Source organism: Meleagris gallopavo, chromosome 14 (genome assembly GCF_905368555.1).
Source record: "Meleagris gallopavo chromosome 14, MGAL_WU_HG_1.1, whole genome shotgun sequence".
Classification (NCBI taxonomy): domain Eukaryota; kingdom Metazoa; phylum Chordata; class Aves; order Galliformes; family Phasianidae; genus Meleagris; species Meleagris gallopavo.
In genome coordinates, this window is record NC_139417.1 from 7198874 (window position 1) to 7220245 (window position 21372).

Sequence of the window (21372 nt, forward strand, 5' to 3'; positions counted from 1 at the left end):
TTCCATGGTTATGTTTGGATACAAAAAGCTTCTGTTCCATGTTGAGGTTTAAAATCTCATACTTAGCTATGGGAGAGACTACACATCTGTGGTCTCATTAAGCACATATTAGTTTAGAGTAGACTGTTTGAGAGAATACCCTGGCATCATATATATCTATATATATATATTTTTCTTTAAAGAAAGCCATTCTAGATTAGTATTATATGGCAGTTTCTAGATTTTACATTTATAACAGTGTGTATCAATTACTTTTAATGTGTAATTTATCCACTCTGTAGAATTCTATAGTTAAATGCTTTAACTTGCTATCCTCTTTAAAAGTCATAAATTAAATAACTGCAGAATATATGCCAGTGTTGAACTATGGTCACGTTAAAAGGTCTGTCTCTAGCTGATACTGCCAATGATGATTGAAAAGCATTTAAGAACATGGGAAGTTAAGTGCTGAGAAATCTGAAATTCTGAAACAAGATTTGAGTCACTGAACTGCCCGTGGCTGCCCAGTCACAGAGCCTGAATAACGCTGCAGAAGTGCAGTTGAGAGATTCTATTGGGAAAGCAATTAATCCCTTGAGAAAGACCTATTAATATGCAAATGAGGTTCATGACATGGTCAGCATGTTTAAAAGGGTTGTGTGTCACTAGCAGACACTTCCATCAGACTGAAAAAAAATCGAAAAATTTGCAGGAAAAAAGAGTTCTGAGGAAGGAAGCTTTGTTATGTAGAAGATGACACTTCCAGAAGTGCCCATTCTCTGCCTCTTTCTGACTGAGCCCTGGCAACACGCATATTGAAACAGTGTGCACTTCTGGCATGAGTGCTGTCAGGTTGATGTAACTTATTCCTGTGGACACTTTGGCACCCAAAGTATTTCAGAGTGCTGAGTCTTACACTACTGACTAAGAGTCAGGCCAGATGCTATCTTACTCAGGCAGATTTTCTGGGGTAGAATGGGACTTTGACGCATTAGAACACAATCAGAGACTTTAAGGATGGAAGAAAATTGTCTGGGCTACCTGTACTCATTTGAGAAGTCTTAATATAGAAAATGTGTGTGAAAGGAAGCACAGAGTTTTGGAATAAATTATGTTTCATTTCCTTTTTAAACTTGGTTAGTAATTATAGCTCTAAAACACTTTCTGGAAAAGAAGGGAAAAAAACCTGTCTGTCTGCAGTGGAGTAGGTATGAAAGACATTGCTTTTGTATAGAGAATCTCAGAGCTTCCAGTAAGCGTGGTAGAGTGAGAAGCAATGGTCTGAAGGACTGTATGTCAAGTGATTAAAGAAAATACCTATCTTGTGCTGTGATACAGAAATTGTTTTCCCATAACAAAACACTTCTGTTTTCAGTAGCACTGGCAGAAATTCAGTACATCTTACACTGCTCACATAAAATGTCAAGAGGCTGGGAGTGAGTTGTTCATATTGTGCAACTTACCATGGGGAAATAGTTCCTCAACCTAATTTTATGGATACAGTATTTCAACTATGATTTTATGATAGACTTCAGCCTACATTGAAAAATAAGGTCTTAAGAGAAAAGATATCAACACTTGTGTTTCTGCTTTCTGAACAGCAGCAATACTGCATTTTTGCAGTAAAAATAAGGAAGGTGCTGAGTGGCTGGGAGATGCTGGATTGGGTAACCAAAAATTACTGTCTTTGAATTTGTATAAAATGAAGTGAGTAAATGGCTAATTTTCATTGGCAACATTGGTTGACAATGTAGTGAATGTACATACATGGTAGGGAAGACAGGAGGATTTGAAAATAAATGTTAGAAGTTGTAAGATGTGCTTTTCAAAATGCTTTTCTCAAGTATCAATATTTAAAATAGTGAACAAGAAGAATTAGGTTTAAGTTTTTTCTCCCTTAGAATACTTGCTTCTTTATTTTCTTCTAGTCTTGATAAACAAGTCATATTTTGATATGAAATGATGATTTTGTAACATAGCATACTTGAATAATATTCAGCCATATATAGTTGTTGAATATTACTTCTTTAATACATTATTTAATGAACATTGATGCTATTCCTATGCTTCACAAAAGGAGAAGAGATATTCTAGTATATCAAACAATGAAAATGTAAGAAGGAAGAAAAAGTCATTTGAATTATAATGAAGTGGTATAGAATTCACAGTACATTAGTTTTCATCTGTGGGATCTTATAATGAGTATTATTCTGCCAGGCTAAAAATTAATGTTGTGAGGAACTCCCCTCAAGTGCTTTGTGGTGTTTCATATCTTTTCACTGTGTTAACCGTCATAGGGTTTGACCCCAAGTTCCCAAATGTATGTAATTAACACAGACTTTTTGCTTTAGTTTGTGTGATAAAATCACTGTAGATGACTGTTTGTGAGCTCACCAGTAGAATAGGAATCTGGAAGTTTTCAAAATGTTATTAATAAAAAATATCTTGAGAGCATCAATATTTGCTATAGTAACTTTGGTGATTTCGCCAGTAGTGGTGCCTGAAATTTTAGATTGCCTTCCCCACATCTCTACTAGTACAGAACTGGGAGACAGCATCCTAAACCTGAGTCAGAATCTACCTGCAGATTGAGTATTTTCTTTCAAGGGCACAAAGCCACCTTTCAGTCATCTTTGCATTCCCAAATTTCTTGTTTTGTCTTTGAAAGTTGAAGAATCAACCTAGTATTTCTGTAGAGGTTATAGAAGTTCTTTCTGTGAAAGTTATGCTGAATTGTGGAAGTTGATCTCAGTGGGTAGAATCAAAACACTAAGCTTCTTTTGTGAACAAATAAGCAAAAGGAACAGCTTTAGCTTTTATTTACAGTAATTTTCAGCTGTTGGAATTAGTGTCTGATTTTCTGTGGTTCTGTTAATGATTCAGATCTATGTCTGGAGCTATAAAATGTTGCTGCTTCCAGAGAAATGCTTCCTTGATGCAAAACATTAGAATGGCATAGACATAAAAGTGCAATTAAATATAATAATTTTGCATAAAAAGCATCATTAGAATTGCAAAACTGTACATTTGAAACCTTAGTTTGTGAGATTCAATACACAGGGTGGCCTCAAAGTCACTGATCTAAGGAAGAAACAGCACTTACAGCTTGCTTCATAAAGTATTTGCATTAGCGAGTGCAAATGCTTTTGCAGCTATAAATCAAGCTTTTCTTAGTTCTCAAGTGGTCAGCTGAGTTGTTTTTTAATGTAGCTTGTTTGCTTCTTATTTCCCTGAGTGTTTTCATTCAGACTTTTTAACGATAAAGCAAGATTCTTGTGTATCCAGTTATAATTGCCCTTTGTGTGGATCACAACACAGTTGCTTCTGCTTGTGAGCACTCAATTTATAGGACTGATGGTATGGCAGACTTTGACTTGAGAAGGTGCTCAGCCTAGGGAAACAGACGGGCAGGAGCTGCGACCTGTGCACTAAGCTAGTGTGGCTGTGTGCTGGTCCCACCAGCTGACTTACCTTGGCTCTCTGTCCCTCTTGTAGAAGTCCTGGTCACTGCCAAATGTTCTCAAGTCCTCAGTGGAGGTGCTGGTGGTAGGCTCGGCCAAGATCAAGAGTTTTTCATCTGTTAGTGTTGACAGACAGTAGCAGTTATAATGGCAAAGGTAATGAGTTTTATTTAAGGAGATTGCAAATGTGTTTCTGTCTTTCAGACAGCAGAGCTGGATTTAGTTTGTTTCCTTTATGTTCAGGAGATTGCTAAGGCGACAGTGATATAGCATCCTTAAAAATGCTAAGTATTTAATTATTGCATTTCCAGGATGTTTTGGAAAAGTCAAAACCTTGTGTCTTAACATATCAGAAACTCAACCTTATAAGTATCTTCACACATGCCCCACTTCTGTTTCAAAATTGATGTCTCTGTTTTCTTTTCAAAATAGAGGGAAAAGAAGGTGATAATGCAATTTGATGTAAGATGAATTGTTTTATTTAATGACTGAGATGAGAAGTATTATTTCTGCTGCTTCCACAAGGTGAATAACAGTACTGCTGACAAAGTTGAGTCAATGCAAATGAAAATTTTTCATAGAGTGTATATTTTATTAAATTATTCTAACTTATTTTTGAGCATCTTGGAGTTCAGTTATGTATAATTACCAGTGGGAAATGAGAAGACAGTTTTATCCCCTGAAGTCTGCAGTTTAAGTGTAATGTGAGAGAACAGCTGGACACTGCAGCAACATGGGTGTTCTAGGAGAGTGGAAGAGTTGAATTAAGTGTAATAATCAGTGGTCACAGCACACCATCTGTCTCACCAACATGAAGCAACTTTAAAATGGATTAGATATTCATGAGTTTAGCTTCTGTGGTTTACTGTCTTAAAGCTTACAATTGACTTTATTACTTGTCAGATAAGTAAATGAGAAATTATTAGTGGCTGAGATGACATGAGAATATATCTTAGCAGCATGGTTTAGAAGAGTCTGAAGATAAGAGGATGACAATAAACAAAACTATTTGTGTCTTTAGAAAAAGAGATTCTCTGAACTAGCTGACTTAATCTGCACTGGTGTGTATTTCATAGTAACACAGTAACACAGATATAAACTGGAATTGGAAATACTTTTATAAAGGTAGACTTAAATGTAATGGGATAGCTTATTTAACGTAAGGCTCTTTGTAAAGGAGAAAAAAATAATTTGTGCAAAGCTTTGCTCTTCCATGAAATGCTGCAGTTCACAGAACAATGTTTATAAATACCTGGGTTGGCTGTGTTTACCTATTGATGTTGGGGATTAAAAAAATGTCTTCCTTTCCTGGGATTCCTGAGGGCTAAGCTTAGCATTACAGATCGAAGCAAAGGAGGCATTCAGAATCTCTGCCTTCTCAGCATCCCCTGTTACCAAGGCACCCACCTCATTTAGTAGGAGACCCACATTTTCCCTAGTCTTCCTTTTACTGTTGAGATATTTAAAGTAACCTTTCTTGTTATTCTTTACTTCTTTTGCAAGGTTTAATTCCAAGTGGGCCCTAGCCTTCCTTTTTGCATCCCTACAGGCCATGACAACCTACCTATATTCTTCCCAGGTGGACAGGAATTTTTTCCATATTTCATGGATCTTCTTCTTTCCTTTCAGTTTATCCACAAGTTCCTTGCTCATCCACACAGGCCTCTTGCCACCTTCCCCTGGTTTCTTACTTATATTCTTAGGGATGCACTGATCTTGAGCTTGGGACAAGTGTGTTTAAGTGCCAGCCGGCTCTCATGGACCCCCTTACATTCAAAACTGCAGCCTGCGAGATACCTCCAAGTAGGTCTTCAAAGAAGCCAAAGTTGGCTCTCCTGACGTGCAGGACAGCAATTCTACTTATTGCTTTGCATCTTCTACACAAGATCTTGAAATCCACTATCTTGTCATCACTGCATCCCAACCTTCCCCCAGTTATCACATTCCTGACCAGCTGTTACATGTTACTGAAAGCAAGGTCAAATAGCACATCACTCCTCCTTAGCTCCTCCACCACATGCACCAGAAAGTTACCATCAGCGCATTACAGGAACTGCCTGGACCTTGTGTGCCTGGCCATGTTGCTTATCCAGTAAACATCAGGATGGTTGAAGTCCCCCATAAGAACCAGTGTTGGGGATCACGAGGCCACTTCCAGTTGTTTGTAGAAGGTCTCATCCACTTCCTCCTCTGTGCTGCATAACAGAATAATAGGATGGGAATGCAAATATAGTTCTATCCTTCCACCCTTTTTTTTCTATCCTTCCTCAGTGGTGCAAGAGACAGAAAAATCTCTGCTTCCTCGTTTTGCTCTTTTGTTATGTCCCTCATATCTTTTATACCGCTTATCTTGGTGATCATATATGGAAATGACAGTATGTGGGCACTACCAAATATGGATATGATATTCACATACGTGCATGACCAAATATGGATGCGATGACCATATATGGATGTGACTAAATGTATTCTCTTTACTTATTGCAATGGCATATTGAAAAAGTAGAAGATATTAAGATGAATATTCAAAGTCTGTATTTTAAAATGAAATTTTGCATGTCTAAAAGTAAGTATAAAAATTATAAAGGTTTCATGTGGTTTTTGGGATGCAGAGCAGAGCATTTACATGCTGAAAAGCATGGACCAAGGACTGTAAATTTTCACTGCAAATAAAAGCAAGAGGGACTGAATACCTCAGTGAAGTCTGAATGCCAGTGACCTACAGGTTCATCATGTCTCTCTCTCTCTCCTTTTCTCACGAGAAAACTGGAAACTTCATGGTGAAGTGCAGTGTCTCAGTGGCTAAAATTTCTTATGCTGTTGTGATTGGCCTTAAGAAGTGGTTATCTTGTTCCAAACTATTTCCAAAAACTTCATTAAAAGGCCATTACATTAATGCGGAATGTGAGAGTATGAATGGTCAACTAAGAATACTGCTACCATGATTTCTGACAGTTTTTATGCTGATTGTGGTAAGAAAATGGTTGAAGATGATGAAAGTCTTGCACTGTAAATTTTTAAGGCATCTTCAATCTTAGCTTCACCATGGTTGGTGCTATGTATGTAAAAAAAAATTCAAAATGCTGAGGTTTTTCTGTAAGATATTTCAGAACAATTGGAGGAGGCTTGGGTTTATATTTGTGTTAAAAGGTAGCCCTGTTGAAATATGCTGTTGCACTGTGACAGCTTTGAGAAGTGATGCAGCTTGGAAAGAATAAATAGACATAACTTTAAAGATACATCACAGAATTGAAACTGAAATGAAAATGGAGCATTGAGGTTGTATTGTGAGTTGTTTGTGAATAAGTTAACTTAAAGATAGTTTAGAATCTTTCTGCTAAGAAAAGGCTGTATGATCTCTATTTGTTAACACAAACAGCTGCCTTAACTGAGAGTAATTAATAGAATAGGCAGGTCTGCCCAAGTGTGATTCATACTTAGTTGTTCCAGTGAGTTTGTATGAGTTGTACCTGTCATCTTTGCTAGATGCTGAACTGATGAGAAAACTCGGAAGGCAACTCAGAAGGCAGTTGAAACAAAGCACGTGTTTTATAGTAGACATTGCATTAAAAAAAAATAATAATAAAAGTAATCAGTGTCAAACTTCTTTGGTACAGAAAAGCTGCTTCTCTTTTGTATGTTGGTCTTAAAAGTGGAGGTAAAAATAAAATGAAACAAAAGAATCCAGAAGATAGTGTTTAACAAATTTCAAGGTCTAGTGAAATATCACACAATCTGAATGTGTTCCCACATAACTTTTAATAGCTTTTTGTCTTCTGAAGTTCTGAGCGATATCTGAGAAAGATATTTTCCATTCTTGCTTCTAGGTAATTTCCATACAGGAATGGGAATAAAATCAGCATGTCTTTTTATGTTCAGCAAGTTTTGTCAAGAAGGCTTGTTTGTGAATCACAGGCTGTATGCGAAAGAAGAATCCTCAATGATCAAGCATTTCTAAGCATCTATTGCTTTCCAATTTTTAATATACTTATATATATTCTAATACATATTCACTTATCTGTGATATGTCTGCTAAAAGTGCTTAAATCTCATTGGAAGACTATGATAAGTCACTACAGACCTTAACAGTAGTGCCAATATTTGGCTTATTGGGCGCACAACCTCAGCCCTTGGAATAGGCAAGAAGAGTTAACACGGAGGATGCAGCTATAGTAAATAGTTACTGTGCTTGTGCCCACTGCCTAAGATATGCTTACACACACAGTGCTGCTGTGCTTTTGGTCTCATCCTTTCTGATGGAGAGTTAACTGCTGGCAGTAACTGAAGTTTATTTAAACTGTATGCATGTTCTTCATATGCATTACAGTTTGATGACTTTAATGGTTACTGTACTGCAAAATACCGATGTCTTTGCATCTCACCGTTTAGATAATATTTGAATAACAGGTTATTAATATTCAGTTTTTATCTTTCCCAGTCGTTGGAAGTATTGGTCGTCCACTGCATTTTTCTTACCTTCTTGCCATTGCCCTGCATACCTAGAGCTCTGAAGCCAAGGCAGGGAAGGTATTTTCCCTTGGATATCGCAGCGTCATATCAGCTGTGCCAAGTGCTTAACTTTTTACCTCAGCCACGTTCTCACAGAAGTGGTATTTTGTGCCCATTGTAGAACAGAATAATCTTGCTCTCGTTTTCATAGAGGACAGTCAGATCTTAGTGCTTGCAGTTGTAGTGCTGGCAAGTTTTTCAATTTTTAAGGTTATTTATGCTGTGGCTGAGCAGAGACTTGTCAGATTTAACTCCTGCTGGCTTGTTGTAACAACGTGATGTGTTCATTCCAAGCCAAAAGGTTGTTGCACATTTCAAGCCCCAAGGAAGCAAGTGGTTTCTACCAACTTCTTTACCATAGTGATGTGGATTTTCTGTACTTAATGAGCTATTGTTTAGTCAGCATTAAAATCAACTTGTCAATCAGCACAAGCGTGCACACCTCTGCTAGAACTGTATCATTAGACAAAGGTTAAAGGAACAAACTGTTGTGGGAAGATAAAATTTTAGTTATTAAACAGTGTCACTATTCTCCAAAGCAATAGAATGAGACTGAATCTATAATATGAATTCTTGAGAAGCAGGGCAATTAATTGGAATAATAACCTGTCAACTAATTCTAAAGCTCTTAAATATTTTCCCGATTGTCACAATTTCTGCATGGATGTACGCAGCCCACAGGTGGACGCTCCTCAGTACTGACCCTTTCTACACCATGGCTTCAGGGATCTTTGCAGCCTAAGTTGGCTTGGATTGCTGTCAGCAAAACCTTGCTTTAGGAGAGCATACTTTGGGGGCTTGCAATCCGTTTACAAAGCTGAGTTGCAACTGTCTCCTGTGAAATGCAGTTGAGCGGAAGGCAGTAATGCTATGAAATTATCTTTAGGAATTAATTACCTCCAGAGAATTCTGGCCGTTTGGAATGAACAGAAATGAAGGGCTGTGGCACAAAGAGCTGCTTCAGCTCTAGGGAAACTGAATTAATTTGCCATGTTTTAGTGAAGGTGGCTTTGCTCAGCAACAACCTGCAATGGTAGCAAAATACACTCAAAATGCATCTCCGTGCTTAATAACGCTATTTGTCTTTATCAACATTAAATGCTGCTGTCAACACTTTTATTATGACTGTTAATGTTCAGTTTTAAATGATAGTGATATAAATTGCTCTTTTCATTCCTAGAGGATATCAAGAAAAAAACATATATTACTCTGGCACACGTATATTGTTTTTAAAGCGTGATTTGTTGAAATACTGAACTAATTTCTGCATTAGTGGTGGCACGCGGACACCTCGGGCATCTTCGGTTGTTTTTCTCTGTCAGCTATTTTGAGACGGCAAGGATTGCCTGACATTCATTCACCAGCTGTGCACAGCTTTTGCTTAAGGAAGATTTTTAATATTATGATGCATTAAAATTGTAAATTATAAAGACATAAGGATGCATATCCTGAATGTAATGCGTGCAGTTGATTTACAGAAAACCTGTGCATGCATGAGTTATCCTATAGATTGTAAGTGTCCTATAATTTATAGCTATCTCACAAGATTCTTTATTGGTGTATTTTGAAAGCTTTTTTTCATAAGTTCTTACCAGAATTTACAGAATAAATGTTCTTACAGTTGCTTTTATTCCTGTTTGAAGAGCCTGGGTTTCTCAAAGCTGGTCTTGCACACTGAGGCACACTCTGTGCCCTTAGCACAGGATAAATGCGTCTGCACGGCGAGCACTGCAGAAATACTGCTTCTCTACAGTAGAGCTGCCATCTGTTCCATCTGATTCTGTGTTTGTGGTATCTGTAGGGGATGTTTTTCAACTTAGTTTTGTACATTTTAAGCATTCTATTTAGAAAGGCTTTTCCAAAGCCTTTCTTTTTTGAAGGATGTGAGATGAGTGGAAACAGAACAAATTGCTGATCGTTCACCTTTGTGACTGTAGGTTTAAAAAATGTGATGGTGCTTGTTAGAAGGTCAGTGTTTATCAGAACTGGTCTGGTAGTATCTGAATAATTATAGTTCTTTTCTGATTAAAATTTACAAAACAATAACAGCAGCAGTGTCTGGTGGCTTTTGAACAGAGATTTCGAGATGATTTTAGTATCACACTGGACAGTCTTTCCAAGCTGTTAGATGCAGGAAATGATTGAAGCATCTTAGACAAATGTAGCTCAACTTTCTTATGATACCATTAAGGTGGAAATGTAATCTCCTTGAGGAAAAAAAAATCTAAGACAGCATTAGTAATATGGAACTAACTGGAGCATAAAGCAGAGGGTATAAATAAAGCAATAAGGAAAAATTGTTTAGCTAGATAACACTTAAAATATTTTCTATTCTTACTGTTCTGGTATTTATGAAGAGCTCTGTTTTATAAGGCCTGATCCAAAATGTGTGAGAGAGAAAAAAAAGGCAATTCCTCCTGAATTCAGTGGGATCTGAAACAAGTCCTATGCAAACTCATTTTTTTCATCGTTACTAATGACAGAATAAGTGGAGGCTATTATTTGAGATAATAATTGCTCCTTACTGTTCTTGCTTTTCAAAATTTCGTTTATTTTAACCTAATCATCCATGCCTCAAAATGTTCCATATTATTAGCTGCAATTCTAACACTTTTAATGGTTTGCTAAGAATGTTGGAAAGAAAAGAGTCAGAATTCAGCCATGCTGTTTGCAGTCGTTACCTTTTCACGTTTCAGTTCACATTTTTGTGCCTGGAGATGCACGTGAATGTATGCTAACCTTGTTGGCAAAGTATTTTTTAAAAAGGTAATCTGGATTGCTGTCATTTCCTATGCTTTTGCTTTTACCACTGAGAATATTGGAGTATTGAATTCAACCTCTGTATTTAGCCACTGCAAAACTGGAACATTTAAGGTCGGCTGCTGTTTGAGGTTCTGGAAAATCTATTATAAGGCAGAGCATTTCACGCTTCAGTAAGCTCCAAATTAATTACATTGATGGTACATGAATATCAAAAGAAAGTGAGCATAATTAATGCTACTTCAGCAAACATCAGAGGAAATATTAGTGATTTCCAATTGATGATAATGCTAATGTGTTATATAAAATATTTTATTAGAAATGGTATAATACTGTCTCTTGCTATGCCTGTGTAATATGCTAGCTTATTAATTTAAAGATGTTTTTATTGGCAATTTAGATTATATCAGCATGCAAATATATTTTAATATAGTCTTAATTAACTGCTGTTCACGAGTAGGACAGTTTAGATGTGAGGACAAACAAATCTAAAATGAAACGGGAACATGTTATGAAGATGTCTTCCAGGGCTTATGGGGCAGCACTGGAAGCTGATACCAACCCAACACCATCTGTAATTTAGTGAGTGACACACAAAAATATCCCGTTAATGGCATTATGCCCTCTATTGTTTACAATTTCAACGTTAATGCATTCCACCCTACCTATTGTAGAGTGCTGTAAGAGCAGCCACTGTAAAATGAGCTGTCGGCATCCAGAATGCAGTTTCTCACCCAGAAACAATGTAATAAGAAATATAATTAGATTCTCTGATTAGCAGAACACAGTGAAATTATATAAGGTGTTTCTGAATTTTTTTTGCAGATGTTAGCACTTTATAAATTTGCATTGGAATCTTATTTCAGCCACTAAGACTGACTTTCAAGCAACAGTAAGCAGGGTATAGTTAACCACTGAAGCAGAAATCTAGAGTCAATGAGTAATTATTAAGAGCTTTCCAGAATATTAGCTGTTTCAGTTGCTGCAGTGATGGAATAGTCCATTAGATATTTGTTTCTGGCAACTCCTTAGAATTGATTCTGATACGAAACAACCAGCCATTTTGATCAATACTGTAATTACTCTTATTGATGGATTGTTTTACAATGATAGTCATCATTGCAATATGTCTGCTCAGGAGGCATCAGGACTGTCTGCTACATGCAGTAATGCACCACAAATATCTGATTCAAATCAACACACTATTGAGTCGGGGCTGACAAGCGTGAAATTAATTGTTCCACTTCATGTAAGACCTGCATTCTTCTTTTGAGAGAGTAATTTGTTGCTGTATGTAGCTTGGGAACAGTACAGCCTCAGTGTCGTGTTAGGTGTGGCTTTTTTGGTCTTTGTCTTTTTCCCACAAGATTGCTTCGTTCACCCTTTTAAGCATCATAAGTGAAGGAGTTCATGACTCAGGGGCTCTGACACAATTCATACCCTTTCTGGTTTTTGAGGGATGGATTGTGTATCTTGGTAAGAGAAAAGTAGGTTTTGTGATCCAAGTTACTGAAAAGCTTTAAAATACAGAAATAATGCTGAGGCAAGAAAATCCCAAATTCTCGTACGTAATCATCTAGCAGAGCAAGACAGTGTGTGGATGCATACTTTTTCTTTCACCTCAAGTGCTCCATTATTGCTAGATTTGCAAGGTTTTTTTTTTTTATTGCTAGGTTTTTTGTTTGTTTGTTTGTTTTTGTTTTTGTGGATGTTTATACTGAAAATATTTTCTTCAAATTGCCTCAGTGGAAATACAGGGACTGCATTTAGTGAAATAAAATGCTTAGAAACAAAACAAATTGATGTACTGCATCATGCCATTGGTCTATTGGTTGTTGACTGGCCAAAAGGCTTATTAAGAAATGAAACTAAGTCATCCAGTGTTTATTGTGATAATGTTGTGATGGTTAATAGCACATTTCACAAAATTATCTAAAATTATCTTCCCATTACCACCCCACGATTTCTACTTTAAGACTGCTTTATGTTTAATCTTTGGGTTTGACTAAAGAATATTCATACTCTTAAAATACCTGAACTTAAATGTTTTTAACATTATTGTATTTTGTTTTCTCATTTTCTTCTTTTCTTATATTATTTTGTGCCTCACCAGAAAGGTGAGGGTTGTTTATAACAAACTAGCATAGTGTAAATGCATTTGTACAATTACTACATCACTTCTGTTTAATGTTTAACAAAATAAAATAGTCACTGGGCAAGAATGAGCTATAGTTTTATTATGAAAATTTATAAGTGGCTATGGAAGTCACTGGCTCGTTCTTTGTCTACCATCCTATTAGTGCTGGTCTTTGAGGATGATTCTAGTATTTCCATTTTGGACAGCCAGGAACAACTCTCCTGCAGAAGTAGAAGATCCAGCACACAGTCCCAGTTTATTTTCACAAAAGTGAATGTCTGTCTCTTCACTGGAAAAAATCCTGTGGAAAGATGCTAAATTCTCTCACTAGCTCAACAGAGGTTCAGTCTTTTTAAAATTCTGCTTATCTAGTTCATCTCAGTGTGTTCTATGTGATGATAAATTTAATGCTTTAACAACCTTTTACATATTTTTTAAAGAATTCTAAAATGTCTTATTTGTCTTGTTTTCGTGTTAAAATTTTGTTGCTTTCTTACAGTATTTCCACGGACTCTTCCAGTGATATATCACTATCAACAAAGCCTTTGTATACCCTAAGCAGATGCACATAGATGGTTTGTTTTCAAGAATATCACTTAACAGGTCTTGTCCAGCAAAGCTTTTCAGAGACCTGAGTGGTACTCAGTAGCTTCTATCATACAGATCCCATGAGGCCTCTTCTGTGCTCTGTGCCACGTGCTTCAACATCTGTCACGCCATATGTGTTGGTGATGGGCAGTGTTGAAATGTAGCACAATCCTGATGCAGTCAGCACCAATACTGTTCAGTGCTGGTGATCTCATAGTATCTGCAATGTGTCCTGGCAGATTCCATAACTCCACCAAAGGATGTCATCTAATCTGGGCTTACTTTGTCCCATCCAATTCCTGTTCCCATTGTCTTTTGTAGGAAGCATTCAGGTCAGTGTACCCCTTGTTTTTGTTTCTTTTTTTTTTTGAAGATGATTGAAACCTGTATCTGAGTTAGGTTGGGAAGTTCTACATTATAGAGATGGCAGTGAAGAGCACCAATGAAACCAAACCTGTGTTCTGAGAGCAGGTGCGGTCCTGTGCTGTCCTGAGAGTGGCACCAGGCTGCTTCTGGTTGGAATTATAAATTTGATTTTGGTATGTAATTTTAGTGTGTAGATCTATCAGAATTCGTGCTTTCTTCTAAACAGACATAGATAAAAAATAAGAAAATACTGTTGTGCTTCTATAAATTAAGAAATTATAAAAAGCAATCAAACAAACAAAAAGAGCAAAAAAACCCCATACCTAATCAGTTTTTCTTTTTGAAGGTCATTGTTTTCAATTATGCTTTTCAATTATGAATTTCAGGGACTGTTTCCTTGCAACTGCTTTTTGCAAAGAATGCACTGAAATCTTGAACTCATCTGTAGGCTAAGTACGCAATAATGTTCTTTCCTCAAGTTAGGTTATGCTGAGCTAACAAAAAAAATCAGACTGTTCTCTGGGTCAGAAACTGATAGCCCAGCTTCCTGATGACCATCCAAAGTGAAGCAGGCATTCTATCGACCTCTCTGCTCCTTAATTACCATGATCCTGTCTGTTTTGTTACTGTTGTGGTATGTGATGTGTGAGTGCTCAGGTTTTATTTTATCTACTGTATAATGCACTCTCAGTTTCTTATAGTTCTAAGATTGTTTCTACATGTATTGATTGTTAGCTTGTTTTATTAAATGGTAAGGAGAAGAAATTCAAGAGTGTGTTTGATAAATGTCTTACAACTGCAGTTTCTTGTAAGAAAGAAATATCGGCTACACAAAGTAGGGAAAGGAAATCAAAGGATTGGTTTGTCCTTAGAGGCCAGAGCAGAAATGGCTGCAGGGCAGAATAATAGGCACGTTGGACCAAGCTTACTTCAGTAGATTGTTGCCCTAGAGATATAGATAATAACTATTTATCTTCACTCTGGACAGCTTTACCTGAGACAAAAAAATTCTGAACAGATCATTTCTCCTGGTTGAATTTCAAGCAATGCTTTCCCATTTCTGAATGACAGAAACAAGTTTTTGTGTTTAATGTCTTTGAAACATTTACTTCTGATAGTCATGAGTCTGAGCCATGTTGCATGGTTAGCGCACTGCTTCTAGTTTCTCTTGTAGGTGGGGTTTCCTGACTGCTTGTATGTGCCACAGTATACCCTATTTTTCAGTTGGATACTCTTTTATAATAAAGAATTGTTCACTACTTAATTTTGATACATACTGTTTAAGTGAAAGTCAAGACAAACTTAGGCATTATAACAGAATACTGGTAAGCTTTGACCGTTATTGTTACCGTTGTCGTTATTATTACTATTCATTGTTTGAAATCACTATTAAAACTTCCATTTAGTTAATGGCTATTTGTGTGTAAAAAAAAAACAACAAAAAACAACAACAATAAAAAAAAAAAAACATTTGTAGCTAGTTTTAACAAAAATACTACCAAGAAAACATTTATTTTTCATGTGGTAAGACTCTCAGCTTGTTGTCAGTATACATAGTCATTGATTCTTAATTTAATTAACTCTTCAGACCTCTATTGCAGTGAAAGCTACATACTTATCTTTTAAAAACGTGGTTGCAATGATGATACAATGATGATAAAATGTGAAAATGAAATTGAGGTGCTGATTATTTCCTGTAATGTCCAGAGCAAACTGATAAATCAAGGAATCTGTGTGAGAGCTAAGCAGGTGCGCCTTGACTTTTTCCTGCTATGGTAGTGCTGCAGTCCATTCTGCACTTTGATACACAGAGTGGAGTGAAAGTGCCCCCTCCTTGCCTGCCTGGCTGCTTACTGCAGAGAGATGCTTTTAAAAAATAAAGGAAGGAAGCGGCTATATAGAAAAACACAAAGCTGAGTACTGTTGAGTGGGAAACACTTTGACAGAGGGGGTTTTTTGTGGTTATTGACAATCTGGATCTGGTACCGTTATGAAACTTGAGTGTGTTATTAAAAACAAACCTAATGCTGTCTTTTAAACCAGAAATTTGTCTCCATCTGTGTTTGAAACAGCGAGTGCTCTGTGCTTTGATCTGATTAGCAGATTTGAAATTTTATTTGTCCATTTCTGAGATGGAAAACACTTATTTTAAAACAAATAAATGAAAGGCCTGCATGCCTATGTGTGTATGTTAGTTTCTCAGAAATTTTAGTTTATTTCCTTACTCATGCTTTAATACAGGTGAGGCAGACACACAGAATGCATAGAGAAAAGCAGAGGAGGGAAGGATTTTTTTAATTTGTCAAGCTGAAATACAGATAACTGTATATGCATATGATGCATTTTATGACTAAAACTTGTTTGAAATACGGCTCTGTATTCTGCTTTCGTTGGCTCGATTCAGCCGTCATACCTGTCACAGAGGCACTGGTTACTCATCTGCCTTGGCCACAGTATATCCACTGTCAGCTGAGAACTGCTCGGCTGCATCGAGTTCAGTGCATAAAGAAGATTAACGTTTCATTTCTCTATACCTTTCTTCTTAGCAGATTTTGGGAATAAAGCTAAGATGACTTAGGCTTGAAAAGCAGAGAAGCATGCTGGAGTAGTTGAACATGCTTGTCTGCTATAATCCACTGGACTGCCTACACTATGAATTTGAGTTGCTCCCCATGCTGTTCCAGAACGTTATTTTTTGTCTGTCTTAGTTAGCAACCAACTTGTTCCTTGCAGGATGAACTGTGTGCACTGGTTTGCTCTAGGATCCCATCAAGGGTTGCAGCACGCTGTGCTGTAATAGGAGGGGGTGCCTCCACTTCATATGGTCCTTCGTGGTATCCCAGCAGGTCACGTGTGCCTGGATGGTCCCATATGCTCAAAGGGAACACCTTCAGCTTGATGCTGGAAAGCTAGTTTGTTTTGCTGCACTACAGTTAAGAGACGGTTGATGATGTGTCAGGAGCTGAGAGCAGATGTAGGGTGAACAAAGCAGTTTACCACTTCATACTGCTGGATTTAATTGATTTGCATTTACCCCAGTGTTCTGCTCTTAACTTGAGCAGAAATTTTGAATTCTTTCATATACTTTCTCTGAGCTGGAAATAGTGCAGCAGATTCTAAAATAGTAATGTATTATGTATCTGCAGTATTAAAAATGATCCAAACCCAAGACTTAAGACTTAAGCATTTCTCCTTTTTAGGAGTGGAAAACATGAAGGCTTAGAGCATGATATGGACAATTTACACTGGAAATTTGAGGAAATATATAAACAAACTAAATGTGGAAATGAACCTGGTTGTTATGTTTTGAAAAGAAGCCATTGTGCATGTGTAGGAACTTGTTTCCAACACAAATTTTTCAGTGGTAGATTTATTGAGCAGAGCACAGTACCAAATTGTCACATTAAAATGCAGTCACTTATTTGAGTCTGGATCAATAATCCATATATAAAAATAGGTAATTGCCTATGTGCAGATGATTGAATTTTCAAGCTAGAATTATATGGAAGAATGAATCTGTCTTGTCAAGGGTTTTTCAAGCAAGGGACTGTTTTGATACACTCCATACCTGCAGTACCCAAATAATATTCAGTGAAATGGAGCCACAAGGAGAGAATTACAATATCAAGTTGTGGGGAAATAGTTTCCTCCTTTATGGATTAGCTCTTAAAATAGAGCTAAAACTGATTTTGTTTTTGATTAAATAAAGTACAAATGCTATATATAAATGTAATTGGGGAATCCTACTGTGCTTTATTTTCAGATTAATAGAAATTGGTGGTAGCAATCCAGTCAAGACACTATTTAGTGCACCTTCAGCCTCAGCAGCAAAAGTACTGAATTCTCCTCTGGTTGTGCGACATGGGAGAATAATTGTAGGTTATTGCAGGCAAACGGAATCTTGAATCCTCTCATCTTTTCCATAGGCTGTAGTAGGTGAAGTCTTTGAATGTGGTAGATAAAATGTAAGCTTTTAGCAAATATGATCATGATAAATGTTTCTGTTATCCCTCTGTCAAGTGCTGTTCTGCAGGTCTGGGGGTTTCCTTTCTTTAGTTACAGCAGTATATTGCTCTTTGTATTGTATTTGTATTGAATATAAGCCTGATACTCGCTATGTTTGAATTATGGTTCTTGTATTTCATACTACTTTTACAGCTTTTCAGACTCCTTCTTTCATGCTGTCTATGTGTACTTTTAAACTGAAGCTCTGTGGCAGCCCCTGCTCCTGTGAGTGCTGTTAGCGCAGGCAGGAGCTGCGCTGCTGCTTTGATCAAGGAGGTGATGGAGGGTTTGCAGGAGTGTATCAGCTGCTGTATTCAAATCTCTTTGGGCTTAAAGTGATTTACAATTCTTACTCCTAATGCATTCAGCAATAAAATTTTCTTCACCTTAAAAAAAGGGAAGAAAAATACAGCCACAAAACCAGCTCCAATCTGCTCCTACTTTCAATAGTTAGTAGGTCCTTTTTTTTTTTTTTTAGCTAATTAAATATTTTTTAAATTTCTTCCTCTTTCTCTTCTCACCCTATGTTAGTATTATGAAGCTGGTAAAGTTGGGATTTTTTCAATCTATTTTAATAACATTAGCTTTACCTCTGTACCTCTTTCTCACAGTGGATTTTATCTATGGTTAATAAAAAGGCACAGTCTTTTTAACACTGTGGCTTATTTCGAAAGAATAGATGAAGCTTTTGCCCTTATTTTTGGTTTACTTTTGTGATCATTTCCAAGAAATTGAGTGGAGCCGGACATTTTGTATTTCTAAGTGGGAAACTGTTGGAAAAGCGAACAGTTTGTGTAGAGCTTTCTATATTATTTTTGGACTGGAAAAATCTGACATACAAGAAAATTGCTTATGCAGTTAGATTTTGTTGTTTCTCCATTAGGATGGATTCCATAGTTCACCGTAGAGAAAAAAAAAAAAAAAAAAAAAAAAAAAGATTTATGCAAGTACGTAATGGTCCGGGGTAATGAGTGCACAAGTACTTGTTCTGTGCAAATGAAATCCAGGCAACCATAATGTATAGAATAAATAGTGACAACGCTGAATTACAGACCCATAATTCCATTGTGGACTTCTGTTGATGACATACCCTTCAAATGTGAAGCTCGAGTGGTTTGCATTGCTCCATCACTGGACCCCAGAAGAGGAATTAATTCCAGTGCAAGGTCAATAATTGCAAATTCAAGCGATTTTCCTTTGTTTCTCAACATGTGAATCTCACCTAAATTCCCACTGTCAATTGTCTCTCTATACATCTTTCTGTCTTGTGGCAGTGCCCCACTCCTTACCTCTCCCCATTTCTTTTTATCTTTTAACCTTATGGATAGGAACAGAAATACCTCTTGTTTTCAGTGTTCAAACTACTGCAAACTAAAATCTAAGCTACAGCTGAAATGCTTTAAATGTGTTTTTAAGTATCCAAAGTATGATTGCCTGTCAGTCAGCTTAAAGTCTTTTGACACTGTGCTTGATAAAAGCTTTTAGCTTGATATATTCTTGATTTTATAGAGTCTAAATAGAGAATAAGTGTTTTGTGATTCTAATTGCAGTTAATTCAGCCTCTATTTCTTCTGCAGTTTTACAATAGTGGTTGGTATTTTCATGCTATGCAATTGTTTCAAGTTCTTTCTTGGAGGAGAGTGAAAAAAAGATAGAGCATTTATGTTTAAAATTGCTGTTTTTATTTTTAAGTGATATAAAGACCTTGTGATGCTTCATGATAGTTATTTACCATGTGCTTGAGGAGTGGATAACTATTTTTACAAACTGAGTAATAGATTATGTGCATAAACATTTCATGGTAGATAAACACACAGAGCATTTCTCATATTTGTCTGAATGTATCGCCGTACTTCAGAATGACAGCTATTTTGTGCTATTGCTACTTAAGGAGTGTTGCTGTAAATCTTCCTTGCATGTAAATTGTGCAAAGTACATTTTATGCCATTCGTTTCAGCTTTTACCCAAAATTCCATATTTCTTTCACTTTTCAGATATATACACAGAGCTCTGAATATACAGTAATGGGTTTAAAATAATCACTATTTGTCTTTTGAATTTTTATGTTTGAAAGTAACTAGGTAGGTTTTTAAGCAATTGCTTTAATAAACCTTTGCCTTTCATGCACATACAGTGTATATGACATAAACTTTATTGCAGGAATAGTGGTTAAGCTGCAGTGCAGTTGTTGACTGTATCTATTACTGGAATTCCTACGGTTTACGATGGTGTTTGAGATTACGCAGTGCAAACGAAGACTGCTGGCAAGTTTTGAGAACAGAAACTAATTCCCAATCCTGATGCAAATTGTTCTTGGGACTGAAGTACTGGATTTTGTATAGATCTTGTTTCCTATCTGATCTGCAGGACTGATACCTGTAAAAACAAGGTGGAAACTAACTTTGGAAATATTACCAACCTTGTTTAATATCTTGAGAACATAGGAATTAAATGACCAGTTCAAGGTTATGCAGAACTCTGTGGCAGAGCTGGGAACTGAGCCCAATTCTTTTGAGCCCAAGGCTAATCTCTCAACCACCAGACCATTCTTTCTCTAAGAATATAGCCGTTATTATAACTCCAAATTTCACTTATGCTAATTTTACTGCAAAACCCAAGTCCCTTTGACTTGAATTTTCCATCACTGCCCTCAAAAAAGAGGGGATTTGAAACTGCTTCTGGAAAGTCTGCTTGACAGTGAAGCAAAATAAGTGATTTTTGGTAAAATAACTTATTTTTTTTTTCTTCAAAATGCCTTTAAATTTAACTAGTGAGATTTCTTATACTGTCAGTGAGATTTCCTTTCTTCTGTTCACTTACAGACCAGTTCATTTTTTCACTCATAATAAACATTGCTTAAAACTGTATAGATCTTGTTTTTTTTTCCCAGAACTGTTACAAAGCATAGTTTTGAAATAAATAAAATGAAGAAATATATGTAAAATGAAGGCTGAATTAATAATGTGGTAGTTCAGTACTGTAAAATTTAAAGCCTCTGTAGCAGAACAGTGAAATCAGGCTTGATTTGTATTGTAGTCCTCATTTTAAAGAATTCAAAGCCCTGTGCACAGTTAAAAAATGAAGCATAAGGATTTGCTGCCTGTCTAGAAGGTGCTTTATTATAGTGCAAAATACTGACTTCCTTAAATTAAAACTGTGGAAAATAAATGTGGAATAATGTGAGGTTTTTTTTTGGCAATTCAAGGTGACAAGTCAGGACTGATAAACACAAGACCAATAAGTAATTAGGAGACCAAACATACCTCCTACAAATGATTGGGAGCAAAACAGAAATGTTAAGTCTAAAAGACTGTATACCTGATGAGTATGTGTTGTTTAGAAAAAAAAATCTACTCTTTTTATTACCAAAGTGTTTTTGAGGGAACTTGATTTTCAGATATACCTTCAAAGGTTTGATCTGTTAGTTATACCGTTACAATATCCTACTGAGATAGAAATAAATTTAACTTTCTGACTATTTATTCATTTATTTTCAGTTTATTTTTTTAATATATTCTATCACTGGGTCATCTTAAATTGTTTCAGAAGACATTAAGTTTAAATATC

At 36.4% G+C, this 21372-nt stretch overlaps 1 protein-coding gene across 9 annotated transcripts in view; it reads left to right on the top strand.

Annotated features, from left to right (window-relative positions):
- The window catches only part of CACNA2D3 (calcium voltage-gated channel auxiliary subunit alpha2delta 3), a 396960-nt gene that overhangs the window by 51131 nt on the left and 324457 nt on the right, over positions 1–21372 (top strand). The gene's annotated exons all lie outside the window — the stretch shown is intronic.